Raw genomic sequence first — 8017 nt, 5'->3', positions numbered from 1 at the left:
TTAAATTTATTATTACCCTTTGAAATTAATTTTTAGATTTTATATTTTGTGTAGCCTATTCCTGCAGCAGTTCTGGATGAATATTTTCCCCATCATCCCGCGACAATCAACATTATCTTACCAAGTGGTATTATGGACGTATGGCATCTGATTTGGGATCGGAAGAGGCCGCGACAATGCTGCATTAGACATGGATGGTATCAGTATTGTAGAGCTAAACGTCTTAGTTCAACAGCTCATTTGCAATTCTATAAGCGTCCTCAAGCGGATACATTTAAAATGGTTGTTAGTTGAACCTAAAATAGTTCGTTTAGTTTGTGTGTTAAATTTGATAATGGTTGTTTCAAGTGTGATTTTTTGTATCCTATGAACTATGCCCTTTCTTGACCAGGTTTATGTATCCTTTTTTTTTTAGGTTGAACTAATTATCCTAATGTATCAGATCACAAGTATGTCATTCCAGTCTATTTGATCTATTGTCTATTTTAATATTATTGGTCAAATCTTTATTGTGTTTCATATATTTCTTAATTCTTAATTGTTAACCAATAAAAAAACTTATGAATTCATTTGTAAATATGAATCTACTATAAATTTAAATTCAAAATAAATTATACAAAATTGTTGAACCTTATAATACAACAAGGAGAAGTATCTAATTATTATAAATTTAACGAAAACAAATTATGTTATTTTGAATTAAATCTCTTATATCATGGTTGAGAATCTTAAACATTCAATATTTGTTGTTGTGTTCCAATTTTAATATGTTCGTAGTGTCTAAAAACTCATGTCTATTTGGATTTGATCCAATGTCTTACTAAACAGAATTGGCCCAATATAATTACATTTTTGGCCCAACTCCGTTGTGTTCAATTTTTTTTAGCATGATTTCGTTGGTGATGTTTGATTTCACCTGCTTCTTATTGGTTTCAAACCTACACATGTCTATCACCCAATTGAGCATTATCCTATCTATTAGTATCAATGTTCTCTCACTTTCCATAAAGTTGAACTCTTCAAATTGAATCAAACCAAATCTCACTTTATAACTATCATTTGTTCAGTGTTTGTACATTTTTTTTAAAATCAAGTTTAGTGTTGACATGGTTTTCTTTCCTACTACTCTCCCTTAATGGTGTTTTGTAAGTGGATGTTGTCATCAAGATACCAGTTGTTTCTTTTACTTGGGCATTTTATAGAGATGTTGGTTTGTCAATGCTTCTTCTCTTAGATATGTCATTCATAAGGTACATTTTTTTGCTTTGATGAAGCTTATCACCGTTAAATGACTTTGGAGTTATGTGTTAAAATCCAATGTATTGATGTTTGTTTACTTTGGAAACACTAAAAATATATATTGTCACTACATATAAATAAAAATTTAATTTTAAGTACTTCCAGTATTTCGACAACTGTTTGATTTGTTAGAGGACACTTAGTCCAAACTTTTTTCTTTGAGTGTAGATGTCTATCACTTATCAATCATAGTTGTTAGCACACAATATTCATTGACTTAGTAATTCAAATATATTTAATTTTAGTTTTCCAGTATATTTTTCCTCAAGGCCACTGGAAAAAAAAAATCCAACAATCCCCAATTTTTTCTTATGAATATTCTTTAATTCTTTAAATTGCAAAATTGACTTAATATTTTTTTAAGTTTATTTTAAAGAAAAGCACGTTAATGTAAAATAATGACTACTTTACTATTTTTAGTTTATTTACCTAACTTATATTCTTATATTTGATCTCTACAAAAACAAAAATTACCATTTTTTAATAAATTCATTTTTTCGTATTAGTTTATAAATAATGAAAAAAATATCTATCAGTGTCAGAAAGTTTTTAAATTATTAGATATTTGAATCCATACCTAATTTGAATCCAAATATATGAACTATGATTTTTTATACCATTTGACTTAACAAAACATTTTCACCACTCTATCACTTTTCCTATGTGGCTAAATTCTCATGTCTATTTGGATTTGATCCAATGTCTTACTAAACAGAATTGGCCCAATATAATTACATTTTTGGCCCAACTCCATTGTGTTCAATTTTTTTAGCATGATTTTGTTGGTGATGCTTGATTTCACCTGCTTCTTATTGGTTTCAAACCTACACATGTCTATCACCCAATTGAGCATTATCCTATCTATTAGTATCAATGTTCTCTCACTTTCCATCAAGTTGAACTCTTAAAATTGAATCAATCCAAATCTCACTTTGTAACAATCATTTGTTGAGTGTTTGTACATTATTTTTAAAATCAAATTTAGTATTGACGTGGTTTTCTTTCCTACTACTCTCCTTGAATGGTGTTTTGCAAGTGGATGTTGTCATGAAGATACCGGTTGTTTCTTTTACTTGGGCATTTTATAGAGATGTTGGTTTGTCAATGCTTCTTCTCTTAGATATGCCATTCATAAGGTACATTTTTTAGCCTTGATGAATCTTATCACGATTAAATGATTTTGGAGTGATGTGTTAAAATCCAATGTACTGATGTTTGTTTACTTTGGCAACACTGAAAGTAGATATTGTCACTACATATAAATAAAAATTTAATTTTAAGTACTTCCAGTACTTCGACAACTGTTTGATTTGTTAGTGGACACTTAGTCCAAACTTTTTACTTTGAGTGCAGATGTCTATCACTCATCAATCATAGTTGTTAGCACACACTATTCATTTACTTAGTAATTCAAATATATTTCATTTTAGTGTTCCAGTATATTTTTGCCCAAGGCCACTGCAAAAAAAATTCCAACAATCCCCAATCTTTCTTATCAATATTCTTTAATTGCAAAATTGACATAATATTTTTTTTTAAGTTTATTTTAAAGAAAAGCATATTAATGTAAAATAATGACTATTTTACTCATTTTTTGATAAATTCATTTTTTAGCATTAGTTTCTAAATAATGAAAAAAAAAAATTTCAGTGTCAGAAAGTTTTTAAATTATTAGATATTTGAATCTATACCTAATTGGAATCCAAATATATGATCTATGATTTTTTATACCATTTGACTTAACAAAACCTTTTCCCATAATATATTTGTTTTAGTTATTTTTAGAGAAAAAATATATAGTTTTGTTTACACTCACTTCATGCATTACACGTATACAAAATATAATTTTGTAAATCTCTATTTTTTGTTGTGAATCTTTTTGTTCTCTATTATATTTTGTTATTTTTGTTGCCTGTTATTTTGAAACTTCTTTCTGTCAGTCCAGTGAACTTGACTTCATTTGAAATCAAAATCTTAATTGATTTTTTTATAAAAAAAAACATAAGTAGTTGTTGAGATTACTTGTCTCACGTGTAATCATTTTTTCTACTCTTTACTTAACCGATCACTCAAATCTTTTTCTGATTTTAAACCTTTGTTGATATTGGTTTGTCACTTCCATCACCAATTTCATCTACTTTTCTGCACTTAAGGCATGGTCACATTGTACTTTAAAGTAATTCATAGTTAAAATATTATATTTACCACTCTATAAAAGCAAGTTTCAAGTTTTTCAAAATACCTTCACCACCGATTGCTTTTGACTCCACTTCAGTGCCTTTTTCAAAGTGTTTTCACTCCCTTTTAATCACTATGAATCAATCTGCTCTGTTAACTTACGATAATCTCCCCCAAATTTCAAAGACAGATCGCCCATGGAAGCTGAAAGCTCGCGTGATTGCACTGTGGCATGTTTTTGAACACATGCTACCTTTAACTCCTTCATCAATGGATATGGTTCTTATTGACAATGAGGTAAACTGCATGTTCATGTTTTTCACGTGTGACACATAATCGTTTTCAAAAATGTTATCCTCAAGTGGTCATGTATGTTAAGAAATAACAAACTAGATCTTAAACTATGATTAAGTTGTTAACTGTTTGTTTCAAAAATAAGTTTGTAACTGATTTTTTTTTTCTTCTAATTTTTAAATAATGATAGGGTGTCAAATTTGAAGCCTCTGTTTGCAAGTCACACCGTTTTCGCCCCAAGATTGTTGAAGGTAGGGTGTATCAAATAGCTTTCTTTCGGATCATTGACAACATTGGCACAAAATGCTACACAAGCAATGAATACATGCTCCTTTTCCATTCATGTACCAGAATGTATCCTGCTGTGGATGATAATATTCCTCAGAATGGATGGGATTTTTTCCACATGGATCATATCAATTACTATGGAAATACATTTGGGTATTTAGTGGGTAATACTTCTACTAAACTCAGAAATTTTCACTTCTCTATATTACAGTTGAATGTATGATTATGTGCTCATAGTTCTAATTTTTTTTCTTTGGAATTTCCTATGTTTAGATGTAATTGAACTTTTAACTGCTGCTTCTTATGAGAAATTTCTTATTAAGGACAAAAGGATATATAAGACTATGGATATTGAACTACTGGACCAAAGGTTTATTGTTTGTACAGTTTATCACTTTTCCATTTTAATTTCTTATTTCTTGATATCATACTTCAGTTTTATAACTGATGTTGTTATTAATTTTTTTTGTAGTGGCATGACTAGATGTGTTTTGGTGGGTGATATTGTTGATATGATTTCTGAGTACCTATGTTCTGACTGGATTGTGAGACCTGTGGTTAGCTTGTGTTTTGTTGAAGTTAGACAGAATAATGGTAAACCTATTTTTAAATTCTATCAAATTTGCAAAAGTCATACTCATTATTTTTCCTTTCTGACAATGAATATGGTATTTGTAGAAAACATTTCTATACATGCTGTACCTCATGTGACTAAGATTCTTATCAATCACAAATTTGAAGAGGATTGGGTTCTTGCTGATAGGTACTGTTTTTGTTTACTCTACACATATTTTAGTCAAATATTTGGACTTTTATTCTTTGCTATAGTATTAGTCATTTCATTAATTTGATTTCTTCCATTCTTCCATAGATAGATTTGATGGTATTAACTCCAAAGTCCATGTTGAGTATATCCCCCAACTTGATGTGAATGTTGATGTACATGCGGATATGCTTGACTTGCACCCCAAGAAAACAATCCCTCAACTTCTTGAAAGCAAAGAGGTGAATAAATGCTGCTGGAATACATTTTTGTTTTCTCTATTTTTAGGTACTAACTTATTGATATGTTTTTTAGAAGGGTGTCTTTGTTGTTCATGCTTGGATTGTGGGTTTGCTAAAATATTCTAAATGGTTTTATCCCTCATGTCGGTGTTATACCGAACTTGAACATGGAGATGATATTTATAGATGTAATCGTTGCTTTCGAACTATTGCGAAGTTTATGCATAGGTAACTTTATGTTAATGCCTTTTCTGTCATTTTTTTTCATTTATTAATTTCCAATGTCAACAACTATAATCCATATTGTTTTTAATAGGTACTCTTTCAAACTAGAAGTTTATGATGGTCTGGATTGTACGGTGTTTGTGCTAAATGATCGCGAGGCGATGGAGCTTATCAACATTCCATGTGAAGAACTAATGAATCCAAAAGAGGTTAACTAAATTTCAGTTTATTAAATAATCTAATAATGTAATAGAGATGTTTCATTATCTTATATCTATTCAGTTCTAACATCAACTGATCATTTTTTTTAAGGCTACACTCTCTACTAATTATCCTCCTCAAGTTGAGGACAAATTAGTAGGCAAAGAGCTTTTATTTAAGATTCGATCTGGTATTGGAAGGACTTATAATCGTCAAGAAATTTATGAGGTTGTGAGGATATGTGATGATGCTGAAATAATTAATATGTTTATGGCTGACAAATTGTTTACCACTCCCTTGAAGGTGAAATATAATCCTTCCTAATTCGCACTTATCTTTTTGTGCACTTATTTTTTTCTGTTTACTTATGAATTTCCTTGCACACATCAGGCCAAGTTTGTTCCTCCTTTCACTCAATTAGATGATGTTCATGACAATTCCAAGTTTGAGGAGAAGCATGTTGGGAAATTGAAGTATAAGAATGTTGTTGCTGTCAAGTGTAATGTGGGGAAAAAATCATCTGCAGTTGTTGGTCAGAGTTCCAACACTACTGTTTTCAATCACTCTTTGAAGAGGAAGTTGCAGGCTGAATTTGATACATTTGTGTCTGAAATATCTGATGATCTTGAAGCAATTGAGGATGTTTTAGAAAAGAGTGTTAATGAAAGGTATGGTGGCAAAACTGAAACTGAAAGTTCTGGTATGAAAATTGTTGATTCCTTTCTAAAGAAGTCTGAAGTTGCTGTTGTGATCAATAATAGTGCACATGTCACTAAGGCTACAACCAATCTGGCTGAAGATAAAAAAGCTGATATTGACCAAAAGCTGAAGTCCACTGAAATCATAGATCTTACACATGATGATGAAGAATTTGAGATTTCACCCACTCAAATTGGTACTATGACCCAGTCACTTGAGGTTTCTGATTTTACTAAGATGGAGAAGAATGGTGAAGTTACATCTAAAGAAGTAATTGACTTAACCAATGGTTTGGATGAAGTTCAGGTCACATCTAATGAGAATGCTGAATACATGGAGGTGTGGGAAGTTGTTGACCTCTCTGCTTAAGATCATTCCCTTGATCAACTTTTTTGTATCTTAATATTATCTCATGTTGTTTAATTTGCTAGGACTCTCCTTAGCGTATTTATGTTTAGTCCCAAAACTCTGATCTTACACTAGACCATGTTATTTTTGTTGTATAACATGTGTATCAAAGTAGACTAGGAAGAGTCCCTGTATTGTTGTTAGTTGTTGTTGTATTATTGAGTTCTGCTAAATCTATGTAATTAAGATAATATTATGTTGTGCCCATCCTGTTATCCTCTCTTTACTGTCTACAGATTATATTTTTTTTACCTATTTCAAATGACAAAGTTATATATTAGATAGAGGTTTCTTCAGTGTGACTGGAATAGATGCAATCAGCAGCACAAGAAGAAGGAAATAAGAATATATTGTTCACACAGTTATGGTACTATAACTTCAATTACATGTTTTATTGTACTTACATTACTATACCTTAATTTTGCCTTTGAAAATATGAAATATGCGTTGAACTAAAATCTAAGAGTTTTAAAGCAGAAGAAAATTAAAATCTTGAAGAAATATGTGCAGAAAAGTTTATTGAAACGGTGATGGATCCACAAACCAATCCTTTAAGTTAGGCTGAAAATTAAAGTCAATATCTTCTGCTAAGTATAAGTTTATGAGGAAGGTGTTTTTTCCAAAACTGTTAAGCTATTTTATAAGTAGAAGATCTTTTATAAAATTGTTTTTTATTTTATTCAACACACTTACAGATCAGTAGTTTGGCTTTCTTTCCCTATTATGTTTTTTTTTTTGTTCTTGAGCATCCAAATAAAATATTCAATGACCTTTTTTATTTTAGTCCAAGTAATGACAAGCTTATCTCTATGGGTTGTACTGAGAAGTTATTTATTTTTTATGTTTGGACCGTTATTTTTATTTATTTATGTGAAACATATGTTAAAAGGACTAATTATGAGTTAAATTTTGCTAAACTATGTACATAAATAATTTTGCACATTAGTACTTTATTGTTGTGTTTTTTAATTTATAAATAAGATTAAGTATATTTGAAAGCACTTAGTATAAATTGGCATAATATCATTTTACACCAATTTAGGATTTTTTTTTGGTTACATCATTTTAGGATTTTGTTACACTAATGCTTTATGTCCACAGTTTTTGTTAAAAAGATTGTCAATGTTTCTTTCCATAAAAGAAATCTCTTTAGGTCCCAATAAATAATAAATCTTTTTTTTTTAATTTGAATCCAATTTGATTCGTGCACCCTTATCAAGTTAGCATTCATCTTTTCTCTTTCTTAAAAATATTTCTCTTGATTTTTTTCCTTTTAAGTTTTATAAATACAGATATGAATTTTGTATAAACAATTATATTTTATTACTATACAATCAATAAATTAAATTATGTTAATTTAGCTCTACTTATTATCAAAAAAACAATTTTGGTTTTACTTAAGCAAGAAAATATCTTTTGG

Source organism: Lotus japonicus, chromosome 2, assembly GCF_012489685.1.
Source record: "Lotus japonicus ecotype B-129 chromosome 2, LjGifu_v1.2".
Lineage (NCBI taxonomy): Eukaryota > Viridiplantae > Streptophyta > Magnoliopsida > Fabales > Fabaceae > Lotus > Lotus japonicus.
Note: the sequence above shows the minus strand (reverse complement) of the source record.